The sequence below is a fragment of the Macaca nemestrina genome, chromosome 3, assembly GCF_043159975.1.
Source record: "Macaca nemestrina isolate mMacNem1 chromosome 3, mMacNem.hap1, whole genome shotgun sequence".
Classification (NCBI taxonomy): domain Eukaryota; kingdom Metazoa; phylum Chordata; class Mammalia; order Primates; family Cercopithecidae; genus Macaca; species Macaca nemestrina.
Genome location: NC_092127.1, coordinates 133,562,779 through 133,576,462, shown reverse-complemented (window position 1 = coordinate 133,576,462; position 13,684 = coordinate 133,562,779).

Genomic DNA, 13,684 nt, shown 5'->3' with positions numbered 1-13,684 from the left:
ATTTTTTAGTAGAGACAGAGTTTCACCATGTTGCCCAGGCTGGTCTTGAACTCCTAACCTCAGGTGATCTGCCCACCTCTGCCTCCCAACATGCTGGGATTACAGGCATGAGCCACTGTGCCTGGCCTGAATATGAGTATATATTAAAGGGATCTTACCTATTTTGGTGGTCAGAGAATTGGATTTTGTGTATTCAGAAGTGAATAGCATGTATATACTGCTTGTATTATATTTAAATTCTGGTTACATTCATAAACAGCGTAATTTGATACAATGACTTTCCTAATCATCATGCCAACTCCCTTTTGGTATTTTGAAGCACCACAACATAAAAATTGATTTTTGTTTTCTTTTTTTTTTTTTTTTTTTTTTTTTTTGAGACAGAGTCTTGCTCTGTTGCCCAGGCTGGAGTGCAGTGGCGCGATCTCGGCTCACTGCAAGCTCCGCCTCCCGGGTTCACGCCATTCTCCTGCCTCAGCCTCCTGAGTAGCTGGGACTACAGGCGCCCGCCACCGCGCCCGGCTAATTTTTTGTATTTTTAGTAGAAACGGGGTTTCACCGTGGTCTCGATCTCCTGACCTTGTGATCCGCCCGCCTCGGCCTCCCAAAGTGCTGGGATTACAGGCGTGAGCCACCGCGCCCGGCCCCTGATTTTTGTTTTCAAAAAGCCAGTCTTTCAGAACTTTTTAGAAAGTACTACTTTCTGTATAATTTTGTCCATAGGACAAAAATTATGAAAGATTCATTGGCCAGGTACAGTGGCTCACGCATCCCAGCATTTTCGGAGGCCAAGGCAGGAGGATCTTATGAGCAGCCTGGGCAACACAGGGCAACCCTATCTCCACAAGAAAAAAAAAAAAAAAAATGCTAGGTATGCACCTGTAGTCCCAACTACTTGAGAAGGCAAGGCAGAAGGAGTGCCTGAGTTCAGGAGTTCCAGGCTGCAGTGAGCTGCGATCCAGTCACTGCACTCCAGTCTGGGTGACAGGGCAAGAACCTGTCTCAAAATAAAGTAAAATAAAAAGTGTATTGCATGGGCCTTGTACTTGCTCAATAAATACTGAATTGAATTTCTTGGTACATCAAGTTTACCATTGCCCACAATTAATTGTTTTTCCCACTAAACTCAAACAACATAGCAGTAAGCTGCCATGGGGAGAAGGAGGGACTGTCCTTTTCGAGCCTATTCGAAACAGCTTTTCCCAAATTGATAGGACATTACCAAGGTTGGAAAGTCTAAAATTAACTCCACCAGCTGTGTTTTGGTTTACTTCAGATAGCACATGGGCTCAGGGGGCTCAATTTGTTAGGCTTGTTTGTTGCTCCAATCTGCTGTGCTCTGAAAAAGTTTATTTGCCTGGAGTGCACGTTGTGCACAAGACATGGTAACTAGGCAGCTTGAAAGTATATTGGAACTAAACAAATAAGTCTCCTTGAATCTCAGAAAAGCCTAGCAACAATGTAGGGGGATGGAGGAGTTACTGCTGAGTAGGTCAGATGAATGGTTTAACATTTAACCTTGCTGAAGTTTCCCAGAGAGCAGGCTGCTGATGTGCTGACAGAGATGAAAAGATAACCATGTAGTTTCAAAGAGTCTGTGTTTTTAGCCCACCCATCTCCATGAGGTCCTTTAGCACGAAGGACCATATATAGACAGAGAGAGTATCCCAACTGGGTGCAACTTAAAAATATCCTAAGTATCAGCAGCTGTTACTTTCACCCACACAAATTCACAGTTGGCTTAATTAAATAGTGCCTGTTCTCAAGAGCTGCAGCCCTTTGGGTTATAGCCTAGGTACTTATGCTGCTTCCCTCTACTTCATTTCCTTCCTCAAAATAACAAAAAGCAGAATGGATGAATGAAAGGAATCAATTATTAGCAGTTGAGGGTTTGCTTCTATGTAAATAATAGAATGTGGAAGTCAGATCTTCGAATAGGGTTTTGACTCCCTGCCACTGGAATCCAAGGACAACCACTGGAATCCAAGGACCCTATGCAGTCCCTACTCTTGGACATTTGTTCTCTTGTGCCCATGACCATTACCACGCCCTCTTCTTGGCATCTCTCCCATGTTTTCCAGAGTTGTCATAGTCACAACCATAGCAACCTGAGCAGGCCACAATCCTCTTATAGCTGGAGACATGAGATACTACGTTATACAACATAATTCCCCTGTCCGACACCAACAGGAGTTTGGTTCCCAATAGTCAAACCATTTGTTTTTCCTCAGGATAGGTATTCAAACCCTCCCTAAATGTCACTATTTTTGAGGTTTCTATGGCATCAAAGTAACCAGAAAGCATCCAAAGAGTGGAAAACCAAGTTAGTCAATCCCACCTTGAAATCTGACCAAGTATTTCTAAATCCCTTATTTATGGGCTATACTCTGTGTTTCCACACGAATCATTCCATTTGAATACAGAATAAAGAGATTTAGCAAAAGAAAACATTAGTAGGGAGGAAGATTTCCTATCCAAAATAGTGCTTTTAAAGAAAATGATTTTGTAATGCACTCCTTAACGAGGAGTTGTCTGAGATCTTTCTGGAACCCTGCAGGGTGAAGGACCACTTGCAAGATTCAGTCAGTTGTCAGTGATGTTTATTAAACATCTGCCATAAACCAGTCACTACAGTAAGAGTGAGGATACAAAAGAAATACACATTATCGGCCGGGCGCGGTGGCTCACGCCTGTAATCCCAGCACTTTAGGAGACCGAGGCTGCGGATCACAAGGTCAGAAGATCGAGACCATCCTGGCTAACATGGTGAAACCCCGTCTCTACTAAAATTATAAAAAGTTAGCGGGGCCTGGTGGCGGGTGCCTGTAGTCCCAGCTACTCGGGAAGCTGAGGCAGGAGGATGGCATGAACCCGGGAGGCGGAACTTGCGGAGATCGCACCACTGCACTCCAGCCTGGGTGAACAATATCACAACCTCAAAGAACCCATTTCTTGTTTGTTTTTGTTTTTTTGAGACAGAGTTTCACCCTGTTGCCCAGGCTGGAGTGCAATGGCACAATCTCAGCTCAGTGCAACCTCTACCTCCTGGGTTCAAACAATTCTTCTGCCTCAGTCTCCCAAGTAGCTGGGATTACAGGCATACACCACCACACCTGGCTAATTTTTTGTATTTTTAGTAGAGATGGGGTTCTCCCATGTTGGCCAGGCTGATCTCAAACGCCTGACCTCAGGTAATCCACCTGCCTCAGCCTCCCGAAGTGTCAGGATTACAGGTGTGAGCCACCGCACCTGGCCCAAAGAACTCATTTCTTTTTTTTTTTTTTTTTGTCTTTTTTTTAGACGGAGTCTTGCTCAGTCGCCCAGGCTGGAGTGCAGTGGCGTGATCTCGGCTGACTGCAACCTCTGCCTCCCGGGTTCAAGCAATTCTCTGCCTCAGCCTCCCGAGCAGCTGGGATTACAGGTGTCCGCCACCACACCTGGCTAATTTTTTTTGTATTTTTAGTAGAGACGGGTTTCACCATCTTGGCGAGGCTGGTCTTGTACTCCTGGCCTCATAATCTACCCATCTCGGCCTCCCAAACTACTGGGATTACAGGCATGAGCCACTGTGCCCAGCCAACAAAGAACTCATTTCTAATGGCAGAGGCTGACATGTAAACAAATCATTACAGGACAAAATGATTCCTTTTATAACAGGATTATACACAAAGGGCTACAGGAGGCCGGGTGAGGTGGCTCACACCTGTAATCCCAACACTTTGGGAGACTGAGGCAGGTGGATCACCTGAGGTCAGGAGTTCAAGACCAGCCTGGTCAACATGGTGAAACCCCGTCTCTACTAAAAATACAAAAATTAGCAGGGTGTGGTGGTGCATGCTCGTAATCCCAGCTACTTGGGAGGCTGAGGCAGTAGAGTCACTTGAACCCACGAGGCGGAGGTTGCAGTGAGCTGAGAGCACACCATTGCACACCAGCCTGGGCAACAAAAGCAAAACTCCGTCCAAAAAAAAAAAGGCTACAGGAGCCCAGCTGATTTTTTTTTTTTTTAAGGATTGATTTGAGGAGGAAGATAGGAATCAAGGAGCATTTTACCAAACCAAGGGGAGTTTTAAAGGATTATTATACCTTCTGCAGGTTCAGAAGAGGTGATGGAGGAGTAAAAGGCAGAGAAAAGGCATTGCAGAAAGAGGATGCAGCATGTATAAAGCCTAAAATGTGTAAAGGCATAAAAAAAAAAGGTAGACAAAGGAAATGCTGACTGCTACAATAATTGACACATTAATATAGACTCTCATTTGCTCATTCATTCAGCAAATATTGATTAAGCACGAACTATATGCCACTTGTGTAAGTATACTCTGGGGATATAGTAGGGTACAAAATAAAGTTCCTGCCCCTAAGAAGTTCACATTCTAGCGGGGAAGAGATACTCCAAATATGTCAGTGTATAAACTCCCTAGCTGTATTTGCATTTTAATTATCCCTAATTATGACATGAAAATCTCAGTTTTCTTAAGGAGTATTTTTTAAAAATCGAGATCAGGAATCAAGTAGGGGAGAAATTCTGGAATCACAGCATAAAGACAAAAGCTCTCTGATTACTAAGCAGACAATAGTTCCAATGCTCATTTGAACTGTGATAACACAGAATCACAAATTCAGTCCTGTAGGAAGTACTATGAATGATTAAAGTACAGCCTTTAGCTGTAAACTCAATGACTGCATAGCCAAATGACCTATCTAAAATTAGAGCAGGTGTATATGTGTAAAGAAATCAAGACCGACCCATAATGGCATTTTTTTTTTTTTTTTTGAGATGTAGTATTACTGTGCTGCCCAGGCTGGAGTCAGTGGCGCTATCTCTGCTCACTGCAACCTCCTCCTCCTGGGTTCAAGCAATTCTCCTGCCTCAGCCTCCCAAGTAGCTGGGACTACAGGCACACACCACCATGCCTGGCTGTTTGTTTTGTTTTTGTTTTTTTTTTTTGAGACGGAGTCTCGCTCTGTCGCCCAGGCTTGAGGGCAGTGGCACGATCTCGGCTCACGACTACAAGCTCTGCCTCCCAGGTTCAAGCGATTCTCCTGCCTCAGTCTCCCGAGTAGCTGGGACTACAGGAGCCTGCAACCACGCCCAGCTAATTTTTTGTATTTTTAGTAGAGACGGGGTTTCACCATATTGGCCAGGCTGGTCTCGAACTCCTGACCTTGTGATCCACCCGCCTTGGCCTCCCAAAGTGCTGGGATTACAGGCATAAGCCACTGCGCCCGGCACCCAACGCTGTTTCTAAGAACAAATCCTTCCACTTCTACCCGGTGTCCTTCCGCCTTCCAGAAACCTCCAGAGACTTGCATCATCTATCAGAGTCACTGTCACAGGACCATTATGCTAGTAATTTACAAAAATCATCTCTGGGTAATCAACAACCCTTACCGGCCACATAACATGGCTCAAAAGGCCAGTTCCTCACAGGAGATCCATGTGGTTACTCTGGATAGGACTGAAAGCAGCACTTTGTTCCCTGTGATACCCTAGGGCCAACCTTGGCTGCCTTTCCTGCCAGTGCTCATAAAGAGCTTGCATAATCATGGACGCAGATGAGCATCTAAGCCAATGCCTTAAGGAGGCCACAGAATCTTCAGGAAACGAGAGGAACCAATATTTATTTTCTGTCCTGTATGTAATTTTCTGCCAGTTTTCTTGCAAGACTGTACATCTCATTCATTTCTCACCACGCTATGGGCAGATGTTATTGGCCTAGTTCTATGGATAGGGAAATCAAATTACATCTTGCACAAGACCAGTAGCAAGTAGTGAATCTAGAATGTGAACCCAGTTATATCTAATTCATGTAGGATCAAATCATCCAGCTGGGCACATTTGCTCAAGCCTATAATTCCAGCAGTTTGGGAGCCTGAGGCAGGAGGATCACTTGAGACCAGGAGTTCAAAACCAGCCTGGGCAAGAGAGGAAGACCCCATCTTTGTAAATATAAATGTAAAATATTTAAAAAGAAAAAATGCAAGAATAATAGATTATTCAGTAAATGATTCTGGGACAACTGGAGAGCTATCTGAAAAGTCTAGGTTTACTACCTGAATTTCTTATACCAAATTAAATTCCAAATGGTTCAAAGACAGACCGAGTGTGGTAGCTCACACCTGTAATCCCATCACTTTGGGAGTCCGATGCGGGCAGATCACCTGAGGTCAGGAGTTCAAGACCAGCCTGGCCAATATGGCGAAACCCCATTCTACTAAAATTACAAAAATTAGCCAGGTGTGGCCGCACATGCCTGTAATCCTAGCTACTCCAGAGGCTGAGGCAGGAGAATCGCTTGAACCTGAGGAACAGGTTGCAGTAAGCCGAGATTGCCCCACTGCACTCCAGCCTGGAAGACAGAGTGAGACTAGGTCTCAAACAAAACAACAAGAAAAAAACCCAGTCATTCAAAGATTTATGAATAACCATTTGGAATTTAATTTGGTGTAGAGAAATTCAGGTAGGGAACCAAGACTTTTGCATTTATGAATTGTATTCATAAATATTTGGACCATTTGGATTTTAATTTGGCATAAGAAATTCAGGTGGGGAACCAAATCAATTCTTATGAATAAAAATCAAACTCACGGCCCGGCACCGTGGCTCATGCCTGTAATCCTAGTGAGAGGTAAGAACATGCTAGCAGCCCTCGTTCTCGGCGCCTCCTCCGCCTCGGTGTCCACTCCGGCGGCGCTTGAGGAGCCCTTCAGGCCGCCACCGCACTGTGGGAGCCCCTCTCCGGGCTGGTAGAAGCCGGAGCCAGCTCCCTCTGTTTGTGGGGAGATGTGGAGGGAGAGGTGCGGCAGGGAACTGGGGCTGCGCGTGGCGCTTGCGGGCCAACATGAGTTCCTGGTGGGAGTGGGCTCGGCGGGCCCGCACTCGCCACCAGCCCCAGGCAGTGAGGGGCTTAGCATCCGAGCTAGCAGCTGCAGAGGGTGCACCGGGTCCCACAGCAGTGCCAGTGCGCCAGCGCTATGCTCGAATTCTCCCCGGGCCTCAGCTGCCTCCCCGCTGGGCAAGGCTCGGGACCTGCAGCCCGCCATGCCCGAACCCCCGTGGTGGGCTCCAGCTGCGACCCGACAACGAGCGCCGACCCCTGCTCAGCGGCGCCCGCTCTCGTCAACTGCCCAAGGCTGAGGAGTGCGGGTGCACTGCCCAGGACCAGCGGGCAGCTCCGCCTGGGGCCCTGGCACGGGATCCACTCGGTGAAGCCAACCGGGCTCCTGGGTCTAGTGGGGACTTGGAGAACCTTTATGTCTAGCTAAGGGATTGTAAATGCACCAATCAGCACTCTGTCAAAATGGACCAATCAACTCTCTGTAAAATAGACCAATCAGCTCTCTGTAAGTTGGACCAATCAGCAGAAAGTGGGTGGGGCCAGATAAGGGAATAAAAGCAGGCAGCCTGAGCCGGCTACAGGGCAAACAGGTAGGTTCCCTTCTGGGCTGTGGGAGGTTTGTTGTTTGACTTTTTACAAGTGTTGCTGCTGCTCACTCTGTGGGTCCACGACAGCTTAATGAGCTGTAAAACTTACCACGAAAGTCTGCAGCTTCACTCCTGAGGCCAACGAGACCACGAAGCCACCGGGAGGAATGAACAACTCCAGAAGTGCTGCCTTGAGAACTGTAGCACTCACTGCGAAGTTCTGCAACTTCGATCCTAAAGCCAGCAAAACCACGAACCCAGCAGAAGGAAGAAACTCTGAACACATCTGAACATCAGCAGGAACAAACTCCAGACCCACCATCTTTAAGAACTGTAACACTCACTGTGAGGGTCCGCAGCTTCATTCTTGAAGTCGGTGAGACCAAGAACCCACCAATTCCGGACACACTAGCACTTTGGAAGGCCAAGGTAGGTGGATCACGTGAGTTCAGGAGTTTGAAACCAGCGTGGCCAACATGGTGAAAGGCCGTCTCTACTAAAAAATACCCGAAAAATCAGCCGGGCATGGTGGCCTGCACCTGTAATCCCAGCTACTCTGGAGGCCGAGGTGGGAAAATCGCTTGAACACAAGAGGCAGAGATTGCAGTGAGCCGAGATTGTGCCATTGCACTCCAGCATGGGCAACAGAGTGACGCTCCATCTCAAAAAAAAAAAAAAAAAAAAAAAAAAACTCATGACAATAGTAGGAAAAAGGAGAAGAATTCTTAAATAACCTCAGGAAGAAAGCCTTTCTAGGCTAGCCATAACTCCAGAATGCACAGAGATGTACACGTAAGATACTGATAAATTTAATAAATGAAAAAAGTCAATAATAAAGTGATAACAATGTTAAGATCTACAAATTGGTTATATTTCCAACAACTATAGTTAGGGTGCTTATTTCTTTGCTGTACAAACAACTCATAATTCAAGAAAAAAGCATAATACAATTTTTTTATTCTTTGCTAGTATTCGAAGTACACAATACTGGCTGGGTGTGGTGGCTCACGCCTGTAATTCCAGCACTTTGGGAGGCCAAGGTGGGCAGATCACCTGAGGTCAAGAGTTCGAGACCAACCTGGCCAGCATGGCGAGACCCCATCTCTACCCAAAATACAAAAATTAGCCAGGTGTGGTGGTGCGTCTTTGTAATGGCACATTGTGGATTACAGTGTGCCATGTGTAATGGCACATTGTGCAAGAACACGATCTCAGGAAGCTAAAGCAGGAGGATTACTTGAACCTGGGAGGCAGAGGTTGCAGTGAGCTGAGATCACACCACTGTACTCCAGTCTGGGCAAAGAGTGAGACTCCATCTAAAAAAAAAAAAACAACAGGCCGGGCGCGGTGGCTCAAGCCTGTAATCCCAGCACTTTGGGAGGCCGAGACGGGCGGATCACAAGGTCAGGAGATCGAGACCATCCTGGCTAACAGGGTGAAACCCCGTCTCTAATTAAAAAATCCAAAAAATAGCCGGGTGTGGTGGCGGGTGCCTGTAGTCCCAGCTACTCGGGAGGCTGAGGCAGGAGAATGGTGTGAACCCGAGAGGAGGAGCTTGCAGTGAGCTGAGATCCAGCCACTGCACTCCAGCCTGTGTGACAGAGCAAGACTCCGTCTCAAAAAAAAAACAACAACAAAACGAAGAACACAATACAATTTTTAAACATAGGAAAAAATACATAAACAGAATATTCTGAAGCTGCAAATACAGGAGGCAAATCTTTATGAATTGATTTTATATTATGTTTTTCTATTTTATTTTTCTTTTTTTGAGATGAAGTTTCACTCTGTTACCCAGGATGGATTGCAGTGGCATGATCTCGGCTGGCTGCAACCTCCGCCCCCCGAGTTGAAGCGATTCTTCCGCCTCACCCTCCACCTCACCCTCCAGAGTAGTTGGGATTACAGTCACGCACCACCACACCCAGCTAATTTTTGTATTTTTAGTAGAGACGGGGTTTCACCATGTTGGCCAGACTGGTGTCAAACTCCTGACCTCAAGTGATCTGCCCGCCTTGGCCTGCCAAAGTGCTGGGATTACAAGCGTGAGTCACCACACCCGGCCATCTGTTTCATATATTAGGGAAAAAAGGCCAGGCATGGTGGTTCACGCCAGTAATCCTAGCACTTTGGGAGGCTAAGTCCAGAGGATCATTTGGCCTTAGGAATTTGATACCAGGCTGGGCAATATAGTAAAGCCCTGCTCTGTGAAAAACGAGACACAGAGAGAGAGAGAGAGAGAAGAAGTGAAGAGAGAAGAGGGGAGAGGAGGGGAAGGGAGGGGAGGGAAAAGTAATGTAGGAATCTATTGCTAATTGAAAAAAATAAGGTAAAGGAGGTATTTGAAAGACCACATATTAGTTTCCTATGGCTGCTATAACAAATTACTACAAATTCAGTGGATTGCGACAATACGCATTTGTTACCTTATAATTCTCGTGGTCAGAAATCTGAAGTGTTACTGGGCTAGGATCAAGGTGTTGTCAGGGCTGCATTTTGGAGGCTCTAGAGGAGCATCTATTTCCTAGCCTTTTCCAGTGTAGAGAAGCCGCCTAAACTTCTTGGCTGATGGCACCACATCACTCCAATCTTTGCTTCCATCATTGCCTCTTCTCTGGCTCTTCTGCCTCTCTTTTCCATCTCTTAAGAACTCTTGTGATTACATTGGGCTTACCCAAGCAAAACTGCACAATCTCTCTATTTCAAGATTCCTAATTTAGTAACAGCTGAAAAAAATCCTTTTTGCCATATAAAGTAACGATATAATCACGTGTTCCAGAGATAAAGATATGGACACCTATAGGAAACGATTATTCTGCCTACCACACCAAGCAGATTGACAAACTGAAGAGAAGCAACCGAACAACTATTATAAGCAACAATATAATTCATGAGAGTTGCTGGAGATAAAATTAATATAAAATAGTCAATATCCCATTTATCTAACAACCAAAATGGTAAAATACATAGAAATATATATGCTCTCAATTATGCAAGAAAACTTAGGGATTGGCCAGGCGCAGTGGCTCTCGCCTGTAATCCCAGCACTTTGGGAGGCCAAGGCGGTTGGATCACCTGAAGTCAGGAGTTCGAGACCAGTCTGACCAATATGACGAAACCTCATCTGTACTAAAAATACAAAAAATTAGCCAGGCGTGGTGGCACATGCCTGTAATTCGAGCTACTTGGAAAGCTGAGGCAGGAAAATCGCTTGAACCCGGGAGGCAGAGGTTGCAGTGAGTTGAAATTGTGCCATTGCATCCCAGCCTGGGCAAAAAAAGTGAAACTCTGTCTCAAAAAAAAAAAAAAAAGAAAACTCAGGGATTAAACATAGGAATATTTTTCAGCCCAGCATGGTGGCTCATGCTTGTAATCCCAGCACTTTATTTTTCTTTCTTTCTTTCTTTCTTTTTTTTTGAGATGGAGTCTTGCTCTGTCACCCGGGCTGGAGTACAGTGGCATGATCTCTGCTCACTGTAACCTCCGCCTTCCAGGTTGGAGCAATTCTCCTGCCTCAGCTTCCTGAGAAGCTGGGATTACAGGCAGGTGCCACCATACTCAGCTAATTTTTGTATTTTTAGTAGAGATTGGGTTTCACCATGTGGGCCAAGCTGGTCTCCAACTCCTAGCCTCAGGTGATCCGCCAGCCTCGGCCTTCCAAAGTTCTGGGATTACAGATGTGAACCACAGCGCCCAGCCTAGTCCCAGCACTTTGGGAGAGGGCAGATCACTTGAGGTCAGGAGTTTAATACCAGTCTGGCCAACATGGTGAAACCCCATCTCTACCAAAACACAAAAATTATCTGGGTGTGGTGGCACGCAACTGAAACCCAGCTAAGGCAGGAGAACTGCTTAAACATGGGAGGCAGAGGTTGCATTGAGCCAAGATCACACCACTGCACTCCAGCCTGGGTGACAGAGTGAGACCCTGTCTCAAAAAATATATATATATATATTTTTCAGTGTATGCTCTTTTGTATCATTTAAGCTATTTCATAGCCATCTTCTGTTGAACATATGTATTAGTTCATTCTCATGCTGCTAATAAAGACATACCCGAGTGGGGAGAACATCAGGAAAAATAGCTAATGCATCGCGGACTTAATACCTAGGTGGTGGGTTGGTAGGTGCAGCAGACTACCATGGCATACGTTTACCTATGTAAAAAACCTGCACATCTTGCACATGTACCCCAGAACTTAAAATAAAATAAAATAAATTTTGGCCGGGCGCGGTGGCTCAAGCCTGTAATCCCAGCACTTTGGGAGGCCGAGACGGGTGGATCATGAGGTCAGGAGATCGAGACCATCCTGGCTAACATGGTGAAACCCCGTCTCTACTAAAAATACAAAAAAAACTTAGCCGGGCGAGGTGGCAGGCGCCTGTAGTCCCAGCTACTCGGGAGGCTGAGGCAGGAGAATGGCGTGAACCCGGGAGGCGGAGCTTGCAGTGAGCTGAGATCCGGCCACTGCACTCCAGCCTGGGTGACAGAGCGAGACTCCGTCTCAAAAAAAAAATAAATAAATAAATAAATAAATAAATAAATAAATAAATAAATTTTAAAAGAGCAGGCTTAAAATATGCCCAACACATAGAAGTGATAAATAGTGGAGGTGATGAATACCTAAATATTCTGTCTTGGTCATTACATATCCTATGCATGTAACAAAATAGTACATGATGTGCCCTAAAAATATGTACAAATATTATGTATCAAAAAAAAAATTTAAAAACTCCAAAAAAGAAAAACATACCTGTGACTGGGTAATTTATAAAGGAAAGAACTTTAATTGACTCCCAGTTCAGCATGGCTGGGGAGGGCAGGGGGCAGGGGGCATGCGGTGGGGGAAACCCCTTGTAAAACCATCAGATCTCGTGAGAACGAACTCACCATCACAAGAACAGCATGGAGGTAACCGCCCCCATGATTCAATAACCTCCCACCGGATCCCTCCAACAACACCTGAGGATTATGGGAACTATACAGTTCAAGATGAGATTTCAGTGGGGACACGGCCAAACGATATTAGTTTATAAATCTGATCTTGTCACTGCCTAAAATTCTGTATTTGTTGTCTTGTTTTGTTTTTGTGGCTGTTAACCAACTCCCCTTTCCTATTTTGGGGAAATCTGCCATCGTGTATGGTTTTGGTAGGATTCAGTGACCCACCTTTTACTATGAAACCTGAAGAGCGAAGAAATTGGATCCTCCTGCCCTGGGCACTGACTCTGGAGGCAGCTCCACTGAAGCCAAGGGACACTTAGATCTGTTCATGGGAACCTGCAGAAGCATCCCACAGTGGCCAGTCTGTTCTGACTGAAAAACGGCTGGTGTATTTTGTGTTTTTTGACTTGACAGAGTTCCTTGGCGTCTTTCTGCTTTCCAAGTCTTACCCTCAGCCTCCTGCTGATTTTGTGAGTCCCACAAAACCATCCAATAACGTGGATCGTTTTTTCCTATTTCCTGCAATAAAAAAACATGACTCCAGATATCAGTTAGACCCTTTTGCAAGTGCTACAAGGCCCCACCTTATTTTTTCTGGGTCTCCCTCTTGTCCAACCCTTCCCCAATACATACCTGGATTTTTCATAATTTCTGAAACATGCTATGCCTTTTTTACCCCTTCATATGCATCCAGAATGTTTTCTTCCCCATGCAGCAAGTCCCTTCTGAACTTTTAATACCCATTTAATTCAACTATAATTTCTGCATATCATTCATTCATGTTACTTTCTTTCCTACTTTTATCGTCTATTACAATATTTATTGTGTTATGTTTGAAGTATTTGAAGTATTTTGTATCAGACCAAGTGGTCCTTGAGGGGATCAGACCAATAGGGGCTGGTCTAGCACACAGCATATTGAGCCTCCTTAGTAAATATTCACTGACTGAATGAAGTTAATTAAATACATTTTTGATGATTCAGGATTATCATGAACACTCCTCCTTTCTTGGTCCATTTCACTGTAGCTCTTTGGGGCTGCAGAAGAGTATAGGATGATTTGTTTCTTTTTTTTTTTTTTTTTTTTTTTTTTGAGATGGAGTCTCGCTCTGTCACCCAGGCTGGAGTGCAGTGGCTGGATCTCAGCTCACTGCAAGCTCCGCCTCCCGGGTTTACGCCATTCTCCTGCCTCAGCCTCCCGAGTAGCTGGGACTACAGGCGCCCACCACCTCGCCCAGCTAGTTTTTGTATTTTTTTATTAGAGACGGGGTTTCACCGTGTTAGCCAGGATGGTCTCGATCTCCTGACCTCGTG